At 42.1% G+C, this 27,717-nt stretch overlaps 1 long non-coding RNA gene across 1 annotated transcript; it reads left to right on the forward strand.

The window, feature by feature from the left end:
• The first annotated feature begins 8,984 nt into the window (after positions 1-8,984).
• Positions 8,985-27,355, forward strand: LOC149467292 (uncharacterized). The gene is made up of 2 exons (XR_016311975.1): positions 8,985-9,017; positions 27,056-27,355. It is a non-coding gene; the product is annotated as an uncharacterized LOC149467292 (long non-coding RNA).
• Positions 27,356-27,717: the final 362 nt, after the last annotated feature.

The following is a 27,717-nucleotide window of genomic DNA, read 5'->3' on the forward strand; positions in this document are numbered from 1 at the left end:
TGAATTGGGCTGTCCCTTTGCTGGATTGGACCATCCCTTTGCTATATGGAGCTGTCTCTTTGCTGGATTGCGATGTCTCTTAGCTGGATTGGGCTGTCTCTTGGCTGGTTAAGGCCATCTCTTTGCTATGTATGGAGCTGTCTCTTTGCTGGATTGGGCTGTCTCTTTGCTGGATTGGATCATCTCTTTGCTATATGGAGCTGTCTCTTTGCTGAATTGGGCTGTCTCTTTTCTGGATTGGGCTATCTCTTTGCTGGATTGAGCTGTCACTTTGCTGAATTGGGCCGTCTCTTTGCTGGATTGGGCCGTCTCTTTGCTGGATTGGGATGTCTCCTTGCTATATGTGGCTGTCTCTTTTCTGGATTGGAATGTCTCTTTGCTGAATTGGGCTGTCTCTTTGCTATATAGGGATGTCTATTTGCTGGATGGGAATATCTATTTGCTAGATTGGGATGTCCATTTGCTATATGAAGAAGTCTCTTTGCTATATGGGGATGTCTCATTGCTATGTGGGATGTCTCTCTGCTGGATTGGGATGTCTCTTTGCTATATGGGGATGTCTCCTTGCTGGATTGGGATGTCTTTTTGCTGGATGGGGAAGTCTCTTTGCTGGATGGGGATTTCTTTTTGCTGGATTGGGGTGTCTCTTTGTTGAATTTTTGCTGAATATATGGGGATGTCTTTTTGCTGAAAGTAGGACTGTGCAGGGGAGGCAGAGAGTAAAATGGAGCACTCTGATTAGAGAGAAGAGGGTGGCATAATTGCAAGGGGTACTGTGATGGGGGGGCTGTGATTGCTAGGGGCACTGTAATGTAAGGGGAACTGCACTGTTAAGGGGCACTGTAATCAATACAGTGCCCCTTTACATTGCAGTGCAGAGGACCAACTCCGTGAATATCCCATCACCAACTACCTCCACGAACGCCCATCACCCATCCCATTCTACCCCCCCTCCCCGGTGCCTTGCCTGCTCAGTCTAAAATACCTATTTTACGTCCCAGTCTGGGCCTGATTCTGGGTACCCTGGTTTTCCTGCCACACTCATGCTGGTCAAATAGCTCCTGTTTAAATGACCCCTAGTATGTGTGTGTGTATGCATGTAAAACAGGGAGCTTAGATTGTAAGCTCCTTGAAGACAGAGGTATTTTTGAATGTACAATATGTAAAGTGCTGCGTAAATTGACAGTTCTATAGAAATACCTAAAATAAATACAAATAAATAGGCAGCACTGAAGAATTGACAGTGAGAGTTTCATGCCCCCTGCTGGAGACCTAAAGGTCTACTTTACCTTTTTGGCAGGCAGCTCATAAGGTCTGTAAAACATATCAAGTTGTTCTTTAAAAAGTAGTAGGGTAAATATATCACAGGAAAAAAAATAGCAAGAAAAAAATAAAATAATAATAAACAATTGCTAAACAATTCATATTCAAATTCAGTATTTTAAAAAATATTTTTTTGAACTGCAGCTCTGTAATTTTCTGTAAAATGCAATGTGATATGGCAACCTGGAAGAGCTCTGTACACAGATGGTGTAAACAACGCCCCCCCAGAAATGTAATTTCTTGCATATTGATTTTCCATGAAATCTGCACTAAGATACAAGTTACATTTCAGACATCCTCTGCAACAAAAATGAGATATTGCCAACGGGAAGGAAATCACATTTAAAGGGATGCAGACCCTGCCACTTTCTTCAATAGAGCCCTGCAAGTGGAGCAGCTGATTAAAAATGATAAAATCACTCCAATTCACATTTATTTTACGCATAGACACAGACAAACACACAGCTTTTTTTTTCAGAATAACAAAAGGTAGGAATTTGCAACAAAGTTTGTTAAAATCCCTACAATGTACACTACATCGCCAAAAGTATTGGGACACCCCACCAAATCACTGATTTCAGGTGTCCCAATAACCACCATGGCCACAGGGGTATAAAATAAAGCGCCTAGGCATGCAGACTGCTTCTGCAAATATTTGTGAAAGAATGGGTCACTCTCAGGAGCTCAGTGATTTCAAGCATGGTACCATGATAGGTTGTCACCTGTGCAATAAGTCCACCCCTGAAATTTCCTTGCTACTAAATATTCCACAGTCAACTGTTAGTAGTATTATAACAAAGTGGAAGCAACTGAGAACAACAGCAACTCAGCCACCAAGTGGTAGGAAACGTAAAATGAAAGAGCAGGGTCAGCGCATGCTGAAGTGCACAATGCACAGAAGTTGCCAACTGTCTGCAGAGTCAGTAGCTAAAGACCTCCAAACTTCATGTGGCCTTCAGATTAGCACAACAACAGTGCATAGAAAGAGATTCATGGAATGGGTTTCCATGGCTGAGCAGCTGTATCCAAGCCTTACATCACCAAATACAATACAAAGTGTTGGATGCAGTGGTGTAAAGCACAGCGCCACTGGACTTTAGAGCAATGGAGAAGTGTTCTCTGGAGTGACAAGTAATGGTTCTCTGTCTGGCAATCCGATGGATGTGTCTGGCTTCGGTGATTGCCAGGAGAACGGTACTTGCCTGACTGCATTGTGCCAAGTGTAAAGTTTGGTGGATTGGGGAATATGGTGTAGAGTTGTTTTTCAGGTGTTGGACTTGGACCCTTAGTTCCAGTGAAGGGAACTCTTAAGTCGTCAGCATACCAAGACATTTTGGACAATTTCATGCTCCCAATTGTGTGGGAACAGTTTGGGGATGGCCCCTTCCTGTTCCAACATGACAGCGCACCAGTGCACAAAGCAAGGTCCATAAAGACATGGATGAGCGAGTTTGGGGAGGAGGAAGTTGACTGGCCTGCACAGAGTCCTGACCCCTCAGCCTGATAGAACACCTGTGGGATGAATTAGAGTGGAGACTGTGAGCCAGGCCTTCTCATCCGACATCAGTGCCTGACCTCACAAATGCGCTTCTGGAAGAATGGTCAAACATTCCTATAGACAAATTCCTAAACCTTGTGGACAGCCTTCCCAGAAGAGTTGAAGCTGTTATAGCTGCAAAGGGTGGGCCAACTCAATATTGAACCCTACGGACGAAGACTGGGATGCCATTAAAGTTGTAAAGGCACGTTTTCCAATACTCTTGGCAAAATAGCGTACATTGATCTCCCAGAGGAAATTTTTTTTTCTCAACAAAATTGGATTTACAGATACAGTTTGTAGTGTTGTGGCTGATTGACTCCCCTATGTCCATGTATTAAATCTGCTACCCTTTCCCTATTTGCTAAAGGAATAGGCAACTCCTGTATCGGGTCACACAGCATCCAGTCCATGCCTTGCCATTTCCTCTGTGTTGTATTACAAATGTGGGTATGCTAATATGGTGAAGCACTGCATGGTGAGCTCTCTGTTAATTGCTCTGCCTGTTTGTGCCTGTTGCAGATCTAATTACTGTTTAGCTCTAACCTGCAGTGCACTAGAGTGAGGATTGGGGGATATATAGTTTCTTCACAGGAAGTGCCATGCGCATTAACCTGTGCAGTGCCATGGTTCTACACAAACAGAGACATCTAACACAAGAATGTGAAGATTTACTCTACTACAGGCCGTACATAGAAGACAACAAATGACGCCATGAAACTACATGATCAGTGCATGGTTTTTATGCATCCTTGAATATTTGTAATTTAGTTGCCTGTAGTCCAGACTTGTATTTGTTGCAGCATTAAACAGTCTGCCAGAGTATTATTCCTGTCACACATAATGGTTGCATGTGAATATCATTAGTAATGTTAATAGTACAGCATGATTGTTTCACGCTATATAAATTTGCAATATACAGTCATTCTGGACAGTCTAATTGTAATGATGAGGTGTCTATAATCTTTTTGGGCTGCTGACTAAAAAAATGGGGGATGAGAATTCTGACACATTTCCAATAACTCAAAGGCAACAGGATTCTTGTGGGTGTTGCCTTCTAGCCTGGAAGGGGACCATCAATGCCTAAACGCATATATGTCAGTTAGGCCCCAGACTGCTGCTGGGGTGGTGAGGCTACTGCCAGGAAGCTGAATGCAGCCTGGTTGTGCAAAGATACATTTTAGGGTGGGGAGATGTCCCACTGCTCAATGATTTTATGTACAGCAGTGGACGTTTCATCACATAAACTAACTGAAACTTTTTTGATCATAGGAAACATTTGGGATGCATGCTTAAAATGAACCCTTAATTTTTCTCCCCTTTTCCTAGCAAGAGCTATTTTATTTTGCCTTTTCTTTGTAAATTTCTGAACAGCTGATTCCATCTCTCATTTCTCTACCCAATCTACCCACTTAAAGCAGAGCTCCACACAAAAGAGGAAGTTCTCCTCCTCCTCCCTCCCAGCAGTCTTCTGGGACAAGTGACAGGTCCCAGAAGACTGTGGGATCATTCACAATGTGCAGCGTTGCTTGTGCATGTGTAGTGGGCACCTGGCTGTGAAGCCGCAAGCTGTCACAGCCGGGTGCCCAAACTTAAGATACTGGCACCGAGGACAGAGGATGGTCAGTGATCCCAGCTGGGATGAACAAACCTCTGGATCCTGGGACAGGTAAGTGGTTGTTATTTAAAAATCCCAATAAGTGTATATTGGTTTGCGTGAACGTTATAGCATCTACAAACTATGGTATACTGTATATACTGGAATTTTTACTTATTTATGTATTTATTTATTTTATACTAACTTCTATAGTGCGGAGGGCAATCTGACACTATCTGACACCAGGGGGGAAGGGGTAAGTGACTGGCTGCCACTGACATCACCTGTGACACTAATACAGTGCCAGTAATAATAATATACACATTCACTGTACTAATAATACTGGCTGGGAAGGGTTTAACATCTAGGACAATCAAGAGGTTAAATGCGTGCCTACCAATGTGTAATGTGTGTATTATGTGCTCCTATTACTCTTTGTTTCTCATCCCTGCTTTGAAGATGATAAAGAGTAAAATCGATCCCTCTGTACAGAGACCTGTATTGAATGTCAACACAGAGCTATGGACTGTGATTGGACACATGAATCATTGGCCAGGACTTGCTGACAGACTCAGGCTGTATAAAATCACAGCGGGTGACAGTGGGGGGAGGGGGGGGGGCAGAAACCCAGAAACAGGCAGCGACATACCATTATGTCACTTTGCCTCACAGGCTGCTTGTCCACAGTACATTGCAGGCGATTTGTAAGTGGTTGCTCTTTATTTGTGCATTACGATGCCATGTAAGAATATATGTCAAGAAACCTCAATGCACAATAATAGCAAGATGTGAGCTACAATAACGCAGGTTTGAATGTGAGTTACTGACTCCATCCTTAGCCTGTGTCTCTGTTTGTTGGTTGGCCCATCCATCCATCCATCCATCCATCATTTGTCTGTCTTTTTTCATATTAAAGCCTAAACTAGAGTATCCAGATTACAATACAAATTTTGTGACCTCATTCTTTCAACCCATATTAATGAATATGTGTGCATGTGCCCCTTATGTTGTATGCTTTTGAAACCATTATCTCAATGCACAGAAAAGTGGTGGTAGCTTATGAACAGACCATTGTATATCATTATGTCATCTATAAAAACATATTGCATGTATGTCCTAGAATAACCTCTCTCATAAAGCCATTAATTCTTCAGTTCCAATGACCGTAACAAAAGCTGTAGACACCTGTATAGAACAAACAGAACTGCCATTTTCATTTATTTGTCACCTAACCAGAAAAAGACCGGAGGGGGTAAAATAAGCACCTTTGTTTTACAGAATGTGATAAGTCGGGACTGGCGTCCTTTCTGCTACCTTCCCTGAGGTTCAGTGTTCTACTCTGTGATATCCCTGCTAGTGTTACATACCTTCCTCTACATTCTCTAAGCTGCTCGCTGCTTGCCTGAAAATGTCACCACCAGTTTATGTGCCAAATAACTTCCTGGGAAATGGAGCTTCATTTTCATGATATGTATGTTATCTGCATGCCATAGTTTATTGCAGAAATGTAAAAACAATTCTTATGTTGACAGCAGTTTAGAACATTTAGAGAGAGTTCAGTGGGGTGGGGGTGGGGTCTTTATTAGAGATCTGTGAACATCTACCAGGGATATTAAGACAGAAGAATGGGACTAGGTGACACCTGGCATGATAGTCAAGCTAAATTGCCCAGGGCAGATACAGATTTTGGAGCAGCCTTGGGTCCCTTTTCCCCAGAAGACTTTTAGAAATTTTAATACCAGGAATAACACTGATATACAAATTTGGCATGGGTCACCCGAATCCATTAATGCTGGGTCTAAATCTAACATCATCGAACTTTCTGGTCTTAACTGCTGTCCATGGCCTTAGTAGAGAGTTCGCTCCATTATTAAACATGTTGACCTTGACTAAAGTTATCACTAAGCCAATCATCTTCCTAAACCTGAAGAGTGCTGTTCTCAATTTCATTTGGATTTTGGTAGAATATCTGTAATTTTGCATAAAAAGCTATAGAGATGCATTATTTTTAGGTGAATTGATTTCTCAATTGGAAGTGCACAGCTTGAGTTCCCCTTTTTGGTTTTCCAAAGACATATGAGCATTATTATTTTGGTGTTGTTAGTAAAAGTTGCAAACAAAGCAATTTCAGTCCCTTTCTGGCACACTCAATCACTCTTCTATTAATGCAGTGATTGGTGGTTTCCATTTGCCATGCTCCTTGCAATTGGGAAAATACTAAATAGTTTATCAGTTTAACTGTCAGATTGTACAGTAGTGTCACTACTTGTATGGGCAGCATTAGTGAGTTGTTTATATCGTCCTGTGGAATTACACCTGCCTCCTGATTTTGAATTAGAGGCATTGGAAAATATATGAAATTCTGAAAACATACAAAAAGGCCTATGGGTGACTTAGCCCTCCAGACCCTTTTTAGACCTGAAATATTTTTGAATGGCTTTACTCTTACTTTTACTGACTTTACAATGCGATTTTATTAACTGCTTTCATAGTGCTCATTTATATACAGTAAAATTGTACAGTTTCATCGTTTTCATAATTCAATTTACAGCTAGAGACTACTGGGCCACGTGTCTAGAATGCCCTTGTCTAGTAGTATAAAAGAATGAAGAAGAGTCACCAAAGTAATCTCCAAAATTCTCCTGTTCCTGGTATTGTAAATCACATGTAGACCTAAAACATCTAAAGCTGGCCAAACGCTAGTAGTTCATTCAAATGCTTATATTGAAATTCAGAAAAATCGTTTGCCAGAGCATTTGATCCCAAATTGGACTTGGCACATTTTGTATGAAAACCTTGATAAATTTTGTTGGATTTCCATGCCATTGTTTTGAATTCTACATTCCATTTTAGGATGAACCTGTGTATGCTTGATAGATACGATTTTTCTTCATCCTCCTTTTTCCATTTTCCTTGTCACTATGGTCAATGATGGCCATCAATAATACCCCATTAACATTCTAAAAACATTTTTTTCAAGTGATGTTATCGTATTGGCAGCTTTAGTCTTTGACTCCTTTCAACTGTAATGGATACTCACAAGTGATTAAAAACAGCAGGCATATATCATGAATGTTTCAGTCTTAGACGATGCATCCCATCTTGGAACCAACTTGGTTTGAAAGCTACCTGGTTCAGCTCTGAGGAAGGGGCTTGAGTCCTGAAATGCGTTAGCTTTCTGACCAAGTTGGTTCCAAGATGGGATGTATCATCTAAGGCTGAAACATCCATATTATATGCCTGCTGTTTTTATTCGTTTGTGAGTATCCATTTGTCTCTAAAGATTAAATAAATTGTATGGTGGTAATGCACGAGGAGTTTGCGCCCTCTTGTGTTTTTTACAGTTGACTGGAGATTTCCCGATCTGTGGAGGGCTGCCCCTGAGGAGGCATTGCACACCTTAGTATTTTCTGAAGTACCTTGGATTGAGTGCTGTAGTGTTTTTTGATGACTTTGACTCCTTTCCACAGATCTCTTGACATTATATACAGGACAACACACCCTGGATTGGCTGTTGACAAGCTAAACTGTAGTATGCTCCAGTATGTACACTGTCCTTGTTATACTAGCCAAATTCTGTTCTCTTTGTTGTTTAATATTTAAAACTTATTTGGAAGCATGAATATTACTTGAATAAAAATGATTTATGGAGAAAAATAGACATAATTTGGTTGTAGTGGACAAAAACTGACAGTCCTCCAGGCACTTTAATACATAAAGTACCTGGAGGACTGTCACTGCGATACAGGTTTGCAATGTATCTGAATGTACTGGTAATTGTAGTTCTAAAGCACGGACCAACACGATGGTAACTGATACTTTCACCTTTTTATTGCTTTTGCCATGCCATTTTGGGACAAAAAGGTAACCTTTATAATTGTTTACTAAAGGATCTGCAATTGCTTGGGAAAGTGACATTTAAATCACATAGACGCACATATAAACAACTTTTCCCCTCTGTGTTTATGTACCTGTAATGTGTAAAACATTCACCAGAACATGACAACACTGCTTGAGTGTAGATCATTTCTGAACCAGACAGTCTTGACAGTGTCTAGGAGTATAATAGCATTGAACAAAAAGACGGTACCTTCTATTATGCTCCTTTAATGGTTAGATGACATTTTGTCTGAAGATCACACAGACTGAACTATTTTTAGAGCCATGAGCACCTGTATAGATGATATATGTGCCATACAGGAGACATCTGCTAAGAAACAAAATCTCTTTATTCAGAGGTAGAAATGACTGTGTTCAGACCACAAACAGCATTAGGTCAACACAACAGATAGAAAGGCATGTGAAACGGCAAGATATGGCCATTCTGTGATATAGGGTAACACTGATGACCAGTCCTCGAGGATCACAAAACACAATTTAGCTTTTTATTTTTTTGCATTTAAAGTTAAACTCACAAATATTTTTTGTGGTTTAGTATGCAGTGAAAATGGTTAAAACCTCTGTCTGATTTTTTACTTTCAGTGTGCTCCCCATTGAGATGATTTTTTTTCTTTTTCTGTTCTAGAGTGACAACAAGAAGTCAGAGGCTAGCTCTGAAAGGTAAGGGGGAGGCAGTTGTCATGCAAATAGGAGCCCCCTTTTGAACATTACCTCATTTCCTCCCTTAGTTTCTGTCCTGTTGACAATGATCCTGAGACAAATGGGGAGTTTGCATTTTCGCTAGGGATGCACCGATACCGGTTTGACTCAGACTGAGTATGAGTACAGATAGATACTTTTTCTCAAGTACTCGCCAATACCAATTACCAATACCTATTTTTAGTGTCAAGTGATAATTTTTCATTAGTCTAAAAAAAACTATTCCCATTTCCTTATCATTATGAAGAACTGTAACTCAAAAAACATTGCCCTGGTGATTTAGTGGTAGCCCAGCAGTGTATGAATTTATATATTTATTTATAAATTAAATATTAAATGTAATTATTTATTTACATGTAAAAATCAGTATTTTTTTCTAGAAAATTACTTAAAAGCCCCACGCATTATATATTTTTAAAGCAGAGGCCCTAGATAATAAAATGGTGGGCATTGCAAATTTTTATGTCACAAGGTGTTTTTCTAACACAATTGTTTGGGAAAAATACACTTTAATGAATTTTAATGCACAAAAATGCAATCTGATACCCAATTGTTTGCTAAAATATAAAAGATGATGTTATGCTGAGTAAATAAAAATATTTGGTATACACCTCCTGCTCTTGGAAGTAAATAACAAATCAAAAATGATGGCTGCTGACACCCACAACTTATTACCTATAAGTGGATAGTGCTAAAATATATACAAATTGGTGTAGCGCTCATACAAAAAATATGAATAAATAATCAAATCATAAATTACACAGTGATAAAATGTAAATATATAGTGACCTGATCCCCTCTGGGATCTTAAAGTGACACAAAACAGTGGGTGGAAAACTAAAATACTCACAAATACCCAGATCCTTAATAAGGATCAGTGGCTGAACATAGCCTAGCAATCAACTAAAATAAGTGACATATACAAGTGATCCCAGCACTGGGGGATGTATCTTCCAAATACAGTGAATAGTGCTCAGTGAAAAAACACTCCAAAAATTCCCATATAACATCACAATCTCCTCCCCATATAATAAACCTCAAAAATAAAATCCCAAATTAATCTCAAAAAATCGTATAATGAAATATACAAATAACCACATAAAATGTAAAATGAAAAAAGAGTCCAACACAAAAATGTGCATGTAAACCCAGTGTTCCACAGATATTTAAAACATGCAAGTGGTGGTGTGGATGTACATTGCAACCGCTGGTGATGAATCCAAAAAATAGCTGAATTGCCTCCTCACCTCCTTAACGTGACCCAATGCGCCAAACAGCTTTTGGGATCACCCCTGGATCCTCCAAGTATGATTTCCTTTTAATGGTATCCTTCCAAGTAGTAGTATAACTCACATCAAAACACTATTCACTGTATTTGGAAGATACATCCCCCAGTGCTGGGATCACTTGTATATGTCACTTATTTTAGTTGATTGCTAGGCTATGTTCAGCCCAGGGCAGACTGACAACGCATGGGGCCCCCGGGCAATTGGGAATCATGGGGCCCCTATGTCCTTGCCCAAACTCAAAAAAGCCTATGAAAAAGGTACCAGGGGCATCTCATGGGGCCCCCTACTGACCCCGGGCCCTTGGGCAGTGCCTGAGTTTCCAAATGGTCAGTCCGCCCCTGGTTCAGCCACTGATCCTTATTAAGGATCTGGGTATTTGTGAATACTTTGTGTGTAGTTTTATCACATTGGGTCTATTTTGGGACCATGATTTTTTAGTTTTCCACCCACTGTTTTGTGTCACTTTAAGATTCCAGAGGGGATCAGGTCACTATATATTTGCATTTAGTTATCACTGTGTAATTTTGCATGATTATTTGATTATTTATTCATATTTTTTGTATGAGCGCTACACCAATTTGTATATATTTTATGCTGAGTAAATAGATACCAAACATGTAACATGTTAAAATTGCTCACACACATGCAAAGGCGACAAACTATGTACATTTTATTATCTTTAGGCAATGCATAAAAGCTTTTACAAGTTACCACTTTGCACAGGATGTCTGGTGCTAGAATTATTGCTTTTGATCTGACATTTGCAGTGATACCTCACATGCTTGGTGCGATCGCTGTCTACGTGCCGACGCAGATCCAGGGCATGCATCCCCTTTGTGTATGAGCACAGGGGTTAGGAGCACTTTACATTTTTTTATTTTTACACTGTCCCTTAGCAATAGCAGTAGGCAGTGACAGGTACCCTTAAACGGAGAGATCTAGGGTCTGGATTATCTCCATGTTTGAGTGGACCAGCTTGGTCTAAATTAGCAATTTCCTTAAATAACACATGCAGCTGCTGTCAGCACATAGTTGACAACTGTCACAGATTACCAGGGACAGTCCCGATATTTTGAATTATGTCCCACCACTGCTCAGTCCTGGCCAATGTCCTAAAATCTGCGATCAGGGCAGGGACAGCAGCAGACAGTACTTTTTATTTCTGTGTGAGCCTAGGGCAGTGAAAAAAATTTAAAACTTTCCTGTTGCCATTTGCTATGTGGAAAGGGGGGGCCACAGCAGACTGGGGACTATTTTTTCATTTTCGGGCCCGGCAGACTAATCTGTAGTGCCACTGTTTCTTAATGATTAATGAAATTCCTGGCCACTTTTGTATCAATCCGCCAGATTGCCCCGGCGGATTGATGTAGAAACAGATGGGATAACAGGTTCCTCTGCACTGCAGATTAGTCAGCCGAACCAGAAAATGAAAAAATTGTCCCCAGTCTGCTGCGGCCCCCCTTCCCGCATAGCAAATGGTAACAGGAAAGTTTTTTGGGGGTTTTTTTTACTGCTCTAGGCTGGTGCAGAACTACAAAGCACTATCTGCGACTGTCTCCCCCCAAATCGTGAGACACAGGAAGGACATGATCTCTTGATCACTCCAGAATCTTCAGCAGGGAATAGATTGGTGAACAGCATTGCTCAGTGTAAGTACCTGTCACCATACACAGATTGACACACATTTCCACATGTTGCACATTGGGCAGCCCATTCACTTCAATGGGCTGTCCTATGCGTGCTTGTGCCACAATAGAAGCTTCTGCTCCTTTTTGGGTGAAAAGCTTTGCACAGTTTTTAAACTTGGACCTTCTCCTGTACTACGCCTGCAGCCCCTGACCCTCTCCTGTACTACGCCTGCAACATCTGACCCTCTCCTGTACTACGCCTGCAGCCTCTGACCCTCTCCTGTACTATGCCTGCAGCCTCTGACCCTTTCCTGTACCATGCCTGCAGCCTCTGACCCTTTCCTGTACCATGCCTGCAGCCTCTGACCCTTTCCTGTACCATGCCTGCAGCCTCTGACACTTTCCTGTACTATGCCTGCAGCCTCTGACACTTTCCTGTACCACGCTTGCAGTCTCTGACACTTTCCTGTACTATGCCTGCAGCCTCTGACGCTTTCCTATACCACGTTTGCAGTCTCTGACGCTTTCCTGTACTACACTTGCAGCCTCTGACGCTCTCCTGTACTACGCTTGCAGCCTCTGACACTTTCCTGTACTACACTTGCAACCTCTGACCTTCTCCTGTACTAGACCTGCAGCCTCTGACCCTCTCCTGTACCATGCTTGCAGCCTCTGACACTTTCCTGTACTACACTTGCAGCCTCTGACGCTCTCCTGTACTACGCCTGCAGCCTCTGACGCTTTCCTGTACTACACTTGCAGCCTCTGACACTCTCCTGTGCTACGCCTGCAGCCTATGACGCTCTCCTTTACTACGCCTGCAGCCTCTGACTTTCTCCTGTACTATGTCTGCAGCCTCTGATGCTTTCCTGTACTACACCTGCAGCCTCTAACCCTCTCCTGTACTATGCCTGCAGTCTCTGACCATTGTCCTGTACTATGCCTGTAGTCTCTGACCAACTCCTGTACTACGCCTGCAGTCCCTGTCTAACTCCTCTACTATGTCTGCAGTCTCAGACCATAGTCCTGTACTAACTGCAGCAACCTCTGGAAACCAATCAGTGAGTGGTAATGATGTGCTGTAACCTCTAGCAATCAAACAGTGAGTGTGAACCAGTTCTTTATGTTTGCATTAAGTTTTTTTGAGATAATGAATGTGTGTGTTTTTTGGGATGTTAGGGTGGAGAACAAAATTGCATGGGGGCGAGGGAGCCCAAGAGAAGCTCAGACACTGTTTAACCACACCCCCTTTATGCCACGCCCAATATTTAGCATACTTTAAACCACACCCATTTTTGGTGCAGCATGCTTCGTGCTGGACCATTCTCTTTTCCTTGTTAGGCCGCACCCATAAATGAATGCCCCACCCCTAATAACCATACTGCTCTTACTACACTGTCTTCTGGTCATACAGGGGGAAAAAAGGGTCCCTAAAAATGTTTTTGAAATGTTGGTAACTGTGTCAGGACTGTATGAACTGTGTGTAGCATCAGCTGCGTACAATATGCAGCATTGTGTTTCAACAGCAGGACATGGACTTCCTCTCCTGCTCCTGGAACAAAAGAAAGTTGGGCTCAGCAATGCTCAGCTATGTTTTTGAATATTATTATTATTATTATTATACAGTATTTATAAAGCGCCAATAGTTCACTCTGCGCTGTACATTACAAAGGGGGACAGAACATGTGACAGAACAGTAACAATACAATGCAAAACATGAGGGGATCGAGGGCCCTGCTCTTTCGAGCTTACAATCTAGGAATACAAAGCTTCCGCTGATTGGCTGAGACCTGTGGGTGATCTCTGCCTCATCCAATCACTCACAGCCAGAATACATTACTGTATACTGTATGTAGCTGAATAGTTAGTTTGGACCATTTTGGTCCAAATTAACTACTTAAAGTGTTATTAAACCCAGGACCCTGTATTCACTATATCTGATCTCCCACAGTACACAGAACATGGAAGTGCAATTATTTTAGTAAATATAAACTGCTAAATTCTCATCACAGAGCAGTCTTGTGACTTCTATCTAACTTCTATCAGTGTCCAGCAAAGCACTGGTTAAAGCTTGTATGAGAAGTTTTCATTCTCCCCTGATTGTCCTATGGGGCTGCAGGACCCCTGATCCTCTGTCTGGACAGCACTGATTGGTCCTGTGCTTATCACATGCACCCTCCCAGGAAAAAAAAACTCTCCAGAAACACACACATAAGAGAAGACCGGATCAAACAGCCTTTTTACACAATGCAGATGATTAACCCCTTAGGTTCCACAGTGAGTATAACAAGCATGCTTTACTGCATACAGACTGATTTTACTGTTGTGGGTTTAGTAACACTTTAAATTTCACTAAAACCTGAGGCAAGGCTTTAATATTCAGAAAATCTGTGTAAAAACGATTTCAAACATTTTCCCACAACCAACATATTTACATTCCCTATTGTACCCATTAGACGCTAGCTATGTAAACCATTGCTGCAGACAATACAGAGCCATGTACACACGGTTGAGAAGAAATAAATATTTCTAGTTTCCATGGAAATGGAATGCTTTGAACCTGTCTACCTTAAAATAACTGTGGACTTGTAACAGCTAAATATTTCCTCCTCGGCTCACACCTATACCTGGCGCCCCAGGGAACAGGCTGATGGGTCATATATTCCGCAGACATTTTTTTGTCTTGTTTGTGTGACTACAGCCTTAGATATTTGCGAAAAAATTAAGAATACATGAGATTCCAGAATTACAGTGACCCCCCCCCCAGATGTTATATTGGTTACTAGGACTGCCCGATGACAGCTCAGTTGTATCATCTGGAGAGCACGGCTGCTTCATGTACACTTTCATTTTTTAGCTCTCAGTCTGAATGTGCCATTTTGCAGAAAGCTGTCATTAAAATGTTCCTTGCAGTCACTTAATTTAGCATACATTTACTGAGTGGAGTATCTTTTCTGACAGCTGCACCCTGTGCGTGGTAGAAAACAGGTTCCTTGTCACTTGTGCCACATATGAAGCTGATAAGAAAGATTTATTCTGCTGGGAATAAAAATGAATGGAAAAGATCAGTATGAGTATAGTTTACGATGAGACCCTGTGGTCACAAGCATTGATATGAGATCACTTCACAAGTCATTATTACAAATTAATGTTACTAAAAATTAGCAACAATGTTGTTTTCCAAGGGCTCGTGTGAACCCCTGAAAATTGTGCATTCAAGAAAATACCACACTGACACAAGATTGCAAGGACACATGTATTTTGTAAAACAGTAATATGGGAAGAAATATGCTGCGGCTGGAGCACTTGGGCACTGTGAGTCCTGGTTCACACTGATGCAGTGCGAAATTTTCAGCATTTTCAGTGCAAATTCTGCACCATATCACAATCGCACCCCGGTCATATGAATGCAGGTATGTATATTGACAACACCCCGACTTTGCTCCGCAAAACGCAGTGCGATGTGCAGAATCAGATCACATAGGTGTGAATACCTATGCGATCCGATTCTAGTGCAGACCAAAAAAGGGTCCTGTACGTTTTTGGTGGGGGTACGGTGTGAATAGCATCATACAAAATGTATGGCTCTGATTGCACCGCATACAAATCGCATGTGACTTGTACTGGAATGCGGTGCAGTTCCTGTGCGAATCACATGGGATTTACCGTACTGCTGTAGTGTGAACCTAGGCTCAATAAAGGCATATTTTACCCTCTATGGCCATACGCCTGTATTTACCCCAAATAGATTAAAATGTTGACTTCTGCAACTAGTCTGCAGGAGAAATTTCATTCTTGGTTAGGTATTCACTAAAGCTTGTCCTGTTCACACTAAAATGCAGGCACCAGCTTCAGAGAATTGCTAAGCAGATAAATGTAACATCTCTGCATTTGTTCAAGTGTTCTGCAGTTCTCTGTCACAGCTTTTATGCACTGGTGGTCAGGGGCAGACTGACAACTCATGGGGCCCCCGGGCAATAGGGGATCATGGGGCCCCTGTGTCCTTACCCAAACTCAAAAACGCCTATGAAAAAGGTACCAGGGGCATCTCATGGGGCCCCCTACTGACCCTGGGCCCTCGGGCAGTGCCCAAGTTTCCAAATGGTCTGTCCACCCCTACTGGTGGTGGTGCATAGTGTATAGTTTTGTGTGCAGATAGTGTAAACCAGCCTTAAAGAGATAGTAAACCGCACCAAAAAAAAATAAAAAAGCCCCCGGGTAGCTTAAGTCATATTGTGCTAGTGTGCCTCACATACCAGCCCATTATGACAGACTTACCTGAAAACAAAGCCCTCCAGCGGTGCACTGTCGCCTCTGTAGGTGCTTCCATCTTCGCCCAGACTTCCTTCTGGGTTCGCAGGCTGGGCCGGCAGGAGTCGCGGTCATGGCAAAGAGCTCTGAATGGACGGCACAATCCATTCAGAGCCCAGTGCATATGCGTCGGTGACATCAGCAGCTGCTGCTAAGGGTAAATACCACCTAAACGGTGCAAATTTAGGAGGTATTTACTGTGCCTATAGGTAAGCCTTATTAGAGGCTTACCTATAGGTAAAAATCAAAGAAGCAATTTTACTACCACTTTAAAGCAGAACCCCCCCCCCCAAAAAAAAAATACTCACCTCCATCTTCCAGAGATGCAATGGGGACATCCCTAACCAGCCACTGTCATCTTTTCCCCGACTACTTCTGGATGCCAGGTTTTTGGCCTTTTGATTGGCTGGTGCAGGAATTATATCAACCCGCGCATGCACATGGGAGTCAGTCATTCTGCTAAAGCCGGAGTGTGCCGTGCATGCGCACTGAGCTGTGCATGTGCAGTTTAGTGTACATTTTTTTTAGAAGACTGTGAACATGCAGGAAAGTTTGTGTTATTGCCCAAGAGAAATAGGTGTTGATTTACTAAAGACAAGCACTTCAACCTGCAGTTACACTCACTTTCTTTAGTAAATGTAACATGGTAAAGCTTCACTTTCTGAAGAATATCCAATCAGGTGCAAAAAAAATAAATATTTGCTTGCACATGATTGGATGATGGAAATCAGCAGAGCTTTATCACAATTATTAAGCACTGGGAAAAATGAGTGTAACTGCACTTAGAGTGCACAATCTACAGTATTTGTCTTTAGTAAATTCACCCCATGTCTCTTCTGCAATAAAGAGCCGCCTGCTTGCAGTTTTTTACAAGTTAAGTTTAGTCCCACTTTAAGACACATTTGCTTCTTAAAGCGGAGCTCCACCCAAAAGGGGAAGTTCCGCTTTAAGCCTTTGTCCTCCGCTCTCCATTAAGGATTGGCACCTTTGGGGAGCAGGGGGAAGAGCAGCTACATGAATTTGACAGGTACCCGCTCCCACTTTTGCTGCGATTGCCTAGGCGATCAGAAGTGGAAGTTGTCCTCACTCCCTCCCCGTAGTCTTCTGGGACACGTGACAGGTCCCAGTAGACTACAGGGCCAATCATGAAGCGCAGCGCTTCTCGCACATGCGCAGTGGGCACCCGGATGTGAAGCCGCAAGCTGTCACAGCTGGGTGCCCAGACTGAAGATGCTGGCGCCAAGGAGAGAAGCCAGCCGTGATGAAGACACCGCTGGACTGAGGGAAGCGTAAGTGGCTGTATTTTAAAAGTCAGCAGCTACAGTTTTTGTAGCTGCTGACTTTTATTTTTATTTTTCTTAGGTGGAACTCCGCTTTAAGGGATACAAGCCATGCAGTTTTCCTCATTATCACACAAGTGGAGATAATGAAGGCAGCTCCTGCCATCACTTTGAGAAGGACATGGTGAAACCTTGCCAAAATCCTTCATATGCGCATCATTTATATACAAGTGATTATTTGTTATCCTTCTCAACAAAACTAAATTTAGGGGCCCTGCCAAAAACAGTAGCACCCCAATTCTTATTTCAGTATTGCTGGACTGTGGTCAGCTTAGCCCTGAATTGACAGTGTGGTTTCTAGTAGGTCTTCTTCGCAGTTCAGGTTACTCTCTGCTTTCATCTGCTGTTGAAGCTTCCTCTTAGGTGCTAGGCTAGGTAAATTGAGTTCTTTACCATTCTGTATTTAGTGGAGCTGCATGTTATTACTCTGGTCTGCTCTCAGTTTTACAGCCTGTGGGTTTGTCTGTTTCCCCTTGCCTTCTTCATAGTTTTGGAAAGTAGTGGTCTGGGGAAGTCAAATACAGTAAGAATGTTTATGTGCTCCTAGCCATTCCCTGGGGGAGGGAGCCCAGATGGTGGCTGGAAGTGAGCATAAATAGTCTGAAGGCTGGAGCTGCCCTGTTCTTCCTGAGTGAGGAGATTCCCAGCCAGGAGTGCTGCTGTCCTTCCTGGCAGTCCAGCTGAAGATTCTGTTAGTCTCATCGAGGTCCCAGCAGTGCATAGCAGAGAGGTCTCTTCTGCTGCAAATCCCCTGAGAACTAAAAGAGGGGTTTCATCAAGGATCTGGTCTGGAGTTTTCACTGAAGAGATTGTCTGCCTGAGTCTTTAGAGAGACATCTAAGTCCCAGGGGCCCTGTGAGTACCTGACAGAAGGATCCTAGTAGCTGTTGCTGCTGTTAACCCTTGGTGCACTAATATTAAGGCTTATTTGGCCTGGGACATGCTAATGGTGCCCCAGTGCCGTCAACTTTATAACCTACTGCTGAAGAGACCGTTCTGAGAAGTAGCTGCAAAGGGAAGAGTGTCCTCACATTCTTGTTCAGTATTCTGGAGTACACCACAGCTTCCCTAAACCCCATCCAAGTTAATCTGCAACAAACTTTGAAAAAGGCAACCCCTAGACTGTTTATTGAGCCAATGTAGTGGATGTTACTGTTTGCCTGGCTGCTTCTTCACTAGTGGTTAAAGAACCTGAGATACAAATCAGTGTCCCTTGCAGGGGTTAGCTCTATAGTAATCAGATCCAGTAGCCTGGGTTGTGAATATTTATATCTTTCTGGGCACACACCTTTTAGCACACAGTATGTAGGTAAAGAACATGCCACAGCCCCGTTACACAATATACGAAGATTTAATATGCAGAAAATGATTGGCTAAACCACACAAGTACGTTTTTTACCTACATTTTTCCTTTATCTTAGCTTTTCAAAATAGGAAATGTAGTAATAAAAAAGGCAAAAAAGCACTAATAAACTCTTAGACCTTTCAGCTGCCTTTGATACAGTCATACACCCACTCCTCGTCAATATACCCCACTCCGTTGGCCTCTGCAACTCTTCTCTTTCCTGGTTTTCCTCCTGCCTATCTTGTTGCACCTTCATTGTTACTTACAATCTCCTTTGCTCCTCTTCCTCTTTCTGTTGGGGTACCCCTTTGCTCAGTCAGAAGAATACAATGCGCCTGTCTGGCCTAAAACCTTTTTTTAATTGACTGTAAGTCTGCATACTGTTCTTCCAGGTTTCCTTTTTCTGTTAACCTTTCAAAAGTGACTGGCACAATTTTTCACGACCCACAAAAATTCAAGGATCCAGGTCTTTGAGTTAAATTTCAGCCAATCAAGTCACTTGGGGGTCCCTAAAGTGCCTCCAAGGGGGTATGGTGGTGCTATATAAATTACACTCTAAATACACCATTCCAAGTGCATTTAAAGTGGTTCTAAAGGGAAAACATTTTTCACTCGATCCTGCGCTCTGCTCATCTGCAGCGGCTCTCTCCTCTCACTCACAGGACAGAAAGGCAGCAGCGGGAGCCAATGGCTCCTGCTGATGTCAATCAAATCCTGTGAGCACTGAGTGGGGGGAGGGGGCCAAGGCATGCTGTGTGTCTATAGACACACACAGCCCAGCTTAGGAGTGAGCCTGTATGTGCTCCCCCATAGGAAGCTGCTTCCTATGGTGGTGCACAGAGAAAAGGAGGAGTTAAGAGCGCCAGCAGGGGACCGCAGAAAAGGAGGGTTGGGGCCAATATGTGCAATACCATTCACAGACAGGTTAAGCATATGCCTGTTTATTAGTTTAATAAAATAAAGAGCCTTTACAACCGCTTTAAGGATAACATGGGCCTTAAAGTGACCTCTGGTAGCTGCTAAACACTTTTTCTGTAAACACTGAATCTTGAGGCTATATCCTATAATTTAAGATCCTCATTTTTACCTACTGCAATCTTGCTTTATTTGCTAGCAAGCGTGATAATTTAGAAAAAAGTATTGGTGTCCTTGACTGGTTGTCACTCTAGGCTACTGGAGGTGGTTCTGAGGCAGGAGACTGTATGACACAGAATAATTGGCAAGAGGTTACAATCTCATCCAAAGTCTTCTGGAATCTGGAAGAAAGTATATAAAACCTGATGATGGGCATGCATGCTTAGTGCTACACACACACACACACACACACACACACCCCCCCCCCACCTTACTACCCGGTGTGATCTTCTGCTGCTGTAGCCCATTTGCTTCAAGGTTCTATGTGTTGTGCATTCAGAGATGGTATTCTGCATACCTTGGTTGTAACAAGTGGTTATTTGAGTTACTGTTGCCTATCATCTCGAACCAGTTTGCCCATTCTCCTCTGACATCAATAAAGCATTTTCGTCCACACAACTGCCGCTCACTGGCTATTTTTCGGGCCATTCTCTGTATACCATAAAAATAGCTGTGCATGAAAATCCCAGTAGATTAGCAGTTTTTGAAATATGCAGACCAGCCCATCTGGCACCAACAACCATACCATGTTCAAAGTCACTTAAATCCCCTTTCTTCCCCATTCTGATGCTTGGTTTGCATTTTAGCAGGTCGCCTTCACCACATCTAGATGCCTAAATGCATTGAGTTGCTGCCATGTGATTGGTTGATTAGCAATTTGTGTTACCAAACAATTGAACAGGTGTATCTAATACAGTGGCCGGTGAGCGTATATCTACTATAAATTACCCTCCAGTAGTCAGGCTGCTAGGTAAAATTTAGTTTTTGGCATCACTGTAATCAATAGTGCAGCAATTGATAGTTTTTGTCTTTTCAGGGTTTCCTGAGGTGGGTGTTTGATTTCTCTCACTTGTTTTTGTTCTGTAAGAAGCTTCCACACCATAGGATAGGGAGATTCAAACAGCCAGCATGTACATTTATCATGCTCCAGACAGTTCATGGAAGGAAGCATCCAGAAGGTGGCTGGGGTGGTGATAAATGTTCAGGAGGCCTGAGTGGAGTGTTTTGTTCTCTCCTGTTATGGTTCCAGTTCTCCTGGGGCTGCTACCCTTAGGAGAGAGCTATTGAGACAAGAGATTATAGTCTTGGCCTCAGTAGGACCTAGGCTGAGGGCCTGGAGGAGATTGCTAAGTACCTTTTGCTGAAGGGCATTATCCTGCAGTCCAGGCCGTAAGAAGGATTTTTCATCTCTCTCACTGAGGATCTACCTGTGGATGTCACGTGGCAGATGGCTTCTGGGACATTATGAATAAAATGATTTTTCACAAGACATTTGTCCTCCTATTGATTTCAAATTCTGTTTTGGAGTATCCTGTGACCTTAAACCCCTCTCCTGCTCTCATTCTTCAGCAAAAAAAATCCAGAAAATACAGCCCCTAGACTGAGCCTATATTGTCAGTGTGCAAGGTACTGTGCATGTGGCTGACAGCCTTTGTACTACTGTAGGAGACCTGGGCATATTCTCATTGGCCTTCTGTGCTTATGTTCAGTACTCAATATTTTTATTTCTTGTAAACAGTTAAATGTGAAATAATTCATGTGTATCATTAACAGGAGAGTTGTGCCCTGGAGGGATTGAGATTTAGCAATGTTCAAGCAAGTGGCAGAGCAACTTTTTGCTGTGTGTGGCTACAGAAGGAGCAAATCCATTGGGACACAGAGGCACATTTTTTAGCACTGATGTTTTGTTTTCACCAGCAGAATTGCCCACGTGTCATCTACCTTATAGCATTGAACAGGTTCTGCGCTGGGCAATCTACTCAAAATGCACATGGGCCACTGACTGTCAACAGGTGGTCGGCTGTAAGAACCAGAAAGAGACAGCTGGCCAAGTGATGATTTAAGAAGAGAAGATGGCGGTGTGGGACCCAGCTTGCAGAGGCAGATTAGGCAAGTTATACCAGACAATGCTGGATTTGTTGGATGTGTATGTTTTTGAAGACAACCCACTGGAGAGGAGAGGGAAAAGCATTATGGGCTCCCATAAGAGGTTAGTTTAAGGTAGAGAGTTAGGTGTTACAGAACATTTTGACAGTTGAGAAGTTGCAGATTTTTCAGTTGTTCTCTGCGTTGAAAACACTATTCCTAAAACATGCGTGGATTAGTGGACACATAGTTTGATGCTTTTGTTATCTTTGAACGTCTGTCAAGATTGAAGTCTAGTTGAAGTATAGAGTATTTCCAAAGCCTATAATTGCTTATTCTGTTGCTAGGATAAGACATCTGTTTTACTCAAATAATGAGAAATTTAACATGTGTAATGCCAGTGGGATTGGGCAACGTTCTTCACTATCATTAGGAAAATCCATTAATATGCTGCCTCATTCAATTCCCGGGGCACAAATCTCCCCTGGTAATGATACACACCTTTGTACAATAAATGGCATAATCCCCATATAAAATACATAAGAGTGTACATGAGTGGTTTTATTTACAGAGAATGAATAATAGAAGATTGGCTATGAATGGAGTGAGGAGGAAGCACTTCACTCTTGAATGTGCCACTTTGTACGCAGGCACAATAGGATTGTTTGTCGCTGCTCTCTGACTACTGATGAGTGGTGTTTGCAGAATAGACAGTTCTTGTGATCTCTGTACTACAACTTTTGTTGTTTTGTTTGCACTCTTGTAAGATGAATTGATGTTAGCTAGAGGAAAAAAAAGTTACAAAAAATACAACAGACTCATTAGCAGAAATTGCACGAAGTGAACCTGAACTCAAAGAGTGAAAACTTGCCATGTTATCTAGAAATGACTGTGCCTAAGCACAACCCTGAAAGATTTACCTTTTGTCTGGAATTCCTACTGAAAAATAACAGTTTGCTTCCTCATATGTGAGGGTCCCTAGACACTCCTGAGCCTGTGTTGTATATCTGCAGTGTGAGATTTAAGGCACTGCCACCTTTGACTGCTAGTTACAGTAGACTAGGAGTGAGATTTGGTGATGTCTCTATTGTGTTACTTTCTGTTCTTTTTGTAAATCATGAAGATTGTAAATACTGTATATACCTTTCCTGCTGTTCTTGCTTAATGAATGCTGCTCCATTCATGACATATTGTCTGCTGAAATTTATTTCATACACCAACATTTCCAGGAGTGATGATCTCCTGTGCTTCATGTGGCCTGCTCTGGTCCCTCCCGTTAACCTCCACATCTTTTCAGAACAATGTAGTAGTGTTAGGGTCAGCTGGAGAAACTACTGAGCCCAATATAGGATACTGGAGAATGACAGTCCCGGAAGAAACCTTTTTAGTTAGTTCTTTTTCATGCCACATTTACTTAAGGAAGAGATGCTTTAAAGAAATATTTTATGAAGGGAAATACGTGGGCTCTCTTTGCTGAATTGTCCATCTGAAACTTGTGAATCTGATGTTAAACCAGTGGCTTCTGACACGAGGAAACAAAACTCTAGCAGGGGTCTCTAAATTATGGCCCTCCAGCTGTTGAAGTCCCATCATGCCTCTGGGTGTCTTGCCTGTGGCTGTCAGAGTCTTTCAAGGCCTCATAGGACTTCTAGTTCCTCAACAACAGGAGGGCCATAGTTTGGAGACCCCTGCTCTAAAGTTCTCTAAAGCCAAAAAATCCCACTTAAAACAATGTAGATAAAAATTGTCTTTTAGGCTCAAAATGTAGCTACAGGAAAAGATCTCAAACAGAAGCAACAGTCTACAGCTGACTACAGGCAAAATCATCTGCAGAATCTTTGAGAGGGACAGTGACTACAGTGCTGTTCTGTAGTGCCCTCATTTGAAATGCCCATAGATTGGGTTTCAGCTTTGGGTGGAGCTACAGTACAGTTCAAACAGAAGTAAAAATTTGCTGTTAATGCACAAAGGGACTGTGTGATAGATCTCCAGCTGCTAGTAAACATACACTGTGGGGTTGATCTACTAAAAGCAAGTAGACAGTGCACTTTGCAAGTGCAGTTGCACTCTTTTTTCCCAAAGCTTAGTGAATGTGGTGAAGCTTCACTTTGTCAAGAATACCAAACAGATGAATAGAATATTTTAAAAAATGCATTTTTGATTGCACATGATTGGACAATGGAAATCAGCAGAGGTTTACCACATTTACTAATCTCTGAGGAAGCTGCATTTGCAAAGCACACAGTCTATTTGCCTTTAGTAAATCACCATCTTCGTCAGAAGAGCTATCACACAGCCTCTTGAGGGCTGACTGTTTGTGTGCTATTGTATTAGTGAATAAACAGTCAGCACTATATGATAAATTTGCTGATGCAGTGTATGTTTACTAACAGCTGCAAAACTATCACACAGCCCCTCCAGCAATGACTGTTCATTCAATGGTAAACAGCCAGCGCTGCGGGGATGTGTGATAGATCTGCAGCTGCTAGTAAACAAATACTGCACTGGATAAATGTATAATCATTTGTTTGTATTGTGAATGGTGCTGACCTTGCTCCCTAGTGTGCTGAATAGCAGTGCTCAAGTCTAGCATGTGCCTGTTGCCAGAGACTAAGGATGAACACAGTTGTGGTCTGAACTTGGGTGTGGACTGAACCCAGAAGGAAATTGTCACTCCCACCCACTGCCGCCAATCAACTGTGGCCAAGGCATTCCCCACAACTGCATATGCACAAAAGGTTGGTGATTTTTGTGACATCGTTGACCTAAAAGATCATATGGCAATATTAAGTCATGACATGGCCAAATATGGTTATGTAGTCATGTTAGGTCAATGATGTCACAAGCATCCCCACCCCTTGCACATGTAACTCCTGGGTGGGGAATGCCCTGTCTGCAGCTAATTGTGTGGCGAGTGACAGTGACAACTTCATTCTGCGTTCAGTGTGATACCAAGTTTGGGCCAAACACATGCTTGTCCCTACTAGAAATATCTCCCTGCTAGCTGCATGGTCAGCCAGTGGTGGTGGTTTGTGAGCGTTCTGTTCGATCACCCTGTTCAGCAACCCTGAAGAATTAAAAAATAAAGTGATACTTCTTCATTAATATTAATGAGTGGTAATTTACAGATTTTTTTTAGATATTTATTATTTACTTTTGCTCTGTAGATTTTCACACCTTCATCACAAAAGACATGTATGGATAAAAATATTTCTATACACAATTGAGATATGCTGGGATGGCATCATGACAGTTTAAAGGATTCTATTGAATGTTAGGAAAGATGAAGAGAAGGTAGAGCAAATGATGTTATGGCAATGCCAGGCCTTGGGGGTATTGTTAAGACATGTTATGGGAGTTCCTTTCTACACAAGCTCTGACTCATTGTGAGTGCACATTTCATTTACTAGAAATCATCATAAATCTTCCATCAGAGAATAGGCCTTGAGGAAATACATTCGCGCACTGCATCAACTGCCAGGCTTGGCTTTGTGGAAAAGCCACAGAGGCCTGGGCCTACACAACCTAATATTCACAGAGCTGCACCTTCCTCCATTATATAATGTACAGGATGCCAGGGATGGGTCCTGGATGGGTGCTATGTGGTGCCAATATTTGGGTTATGGCCCCTTTATGGGGAAAAACAGAGGTGTGTGTGTTCATTCAGGGGTCTCACCTGTCTTGGGTGAGGTATTCTGGGGTAGAAATGTAGAGGAGAAGACTGACTCACAGTTCTCTATGTAGTAGCAGAGATGTATTCAGGAACCTGGAATTTTGGAGGTTCGGAGTGAGATTCAAGTGGGAAAAGAACCTCCACTCTTGACTACAGGGACTCCAGTTCTTAAGGGGTTAAGCAGCCTCCAGGATGCAGCACAAAAACCAGAAGCTCTGAATGTCAGGTTTGGAGAGTAGGATTTTTTGCAAGAGTGCTGCACTTGTGCTGGGAGCTGCCAAACAGCCAGAATTGGACTGGGCTAACCTTGGAGTAAATCCCATCTATGAACTTTATGTTTCTTTATGTTTTCTGTATGCTGTTGTGCTGAAGATAAGCAGACTTTTCTGTTATATTTTCTGAAGTTAAGTGAATTTTGTATTGCTGCTTGGCTTGCATTTAAAGGTCAATAAACACTTGTATGTTTAACAACAAAAAAGAAAAAACTCCCAGTTCTAACTTGCCAGCCAGCTTGCAAACAATCCGAATTAACTTGTCTAACAGTATGCGTTAAAAACAGGGGTCTAGTTAGCACACATTTGCAAATACATGCGTAAGCTACAGAGCCTCGTCACGGCACCCCAGTATTCTGTACTTCCTAATTCTCCAATTTTAAGAGCCCCCATAGTAGGGACACATGTATTTAATGGATTTGTTGTTTGACATGCGTCACCCTTCCATGTGCTCCTTGTAGTGAAAGCCAGTTATAGACTGGTGCAGTGACCATTTTTTGTACTGTTGAATTGTTGGTTGAGGGGGCACACTGGACACCTTAGCTGCCATTGTGCTACGTGCAGTGTGCTCCTGTACCTTTAAGTAGAGGTGGACTCCCTCAGGTCCATTTGCCCTTGGTCTATCCATTAAATACGTGTGCCTCTACTATGGGGCTTTTAAAATTGGAGAGTTAGGAACTACAGAATACTGAGGTGCCTTGACAAAGCTCTGTAGCTTACGCATGTATTTGCAAATGTGTGCTAACTAAACCCTTGTATTTAACGCATACTGTTAGAAAGGTTAATTCGGTTTATTTGCAAGCTGGCTGGCAAGTTAGAGCTGGGAATTTTTCTTTTTTGTTGTTTGACATGCATCGCCCTTCCATGTGCTCCTTGCTGTGAAGGCCAGTTATAGACTTGGGCAGTGGCCATTATTTGTGCTTGTATTTTTAAGTAAAACAGTTTTACATATGGTCCTGAGGAAGCTATACCCCTGAATATTACAATAATTAAACTTTCTTCTTACAAGAAAGAGGAAGGAAGAACAGATAAGGATTAAATCCTTAATTTTATGATTATATCTAATTATTTTATTCATGGTACATGTTGTAAAGCACTGCTCAAACTGTTGGCGCTATATAAATCCTTGACTTCTCTATAGGTCATCATATTGGCGTAATCACCCAATCAAAACAATCTTGCCCACTACATATAACACCTGGAAATGGCGGATCATCACTCCCTGAAGACTCTGCCAGGTGAAATGTATGTAGAAGCATGGACCGGCACTTCCAGGTTCCATGTGATGTCACGTCCGGCTCATCAGATCGAGGCTTGGAATGCACGCCGGCTAGTGTAGGAGATGTGGTAACATCCATCACACATGTGAGTGGAATTTTAATATATTTTATCTGGAACCATGGTTCTTAATAAATACTGCACTTAGATGTTTTTTCATGGATATTTGTTGTTTTATTGAGCCCATTTGAAAGATAATATTGAATGAAGGGGAGTCTGGGAATCCACCTCACAAGACAACATGCTTGGGGGACCTAGTGCTGTTTGTCCATCCTTACAGGGGTTCAAAACCTTCTGGTGAGTGTGGAATTTAATTATCTAAACACCAGTGGTGAAGAAGTTTGGTTTGGAAAACTGGCATGATTTAGCATCCTCCTAAAAAGACTTATTTGTTTTTGAATGTGTTGAGAAATACACTTTATTGGACTTTTTTTGATACTTTGATTATGACTATGTGGAGCAAGTGCTTTTCTACCTATCACTTTCTATGTTTGGCTAGTGTATGACTCCTATAGGCATGTCTGG

This window comes from Staurois parvus, unplaced genomic scaffold (genome assembly GCF_062004578.1).
Source record: "Staurois parvus isolate SC_StPar_1 unplaced genomic scaffold, SC_StPar_1.0 ptg000116l, whole genome shotgun sequence".
Classification (NCBI taxonomy): Eukaryota; Metazoa; Chordata; class Amphibia; order Anura; family Ranidae; genus Staurois; species Staurois parvus.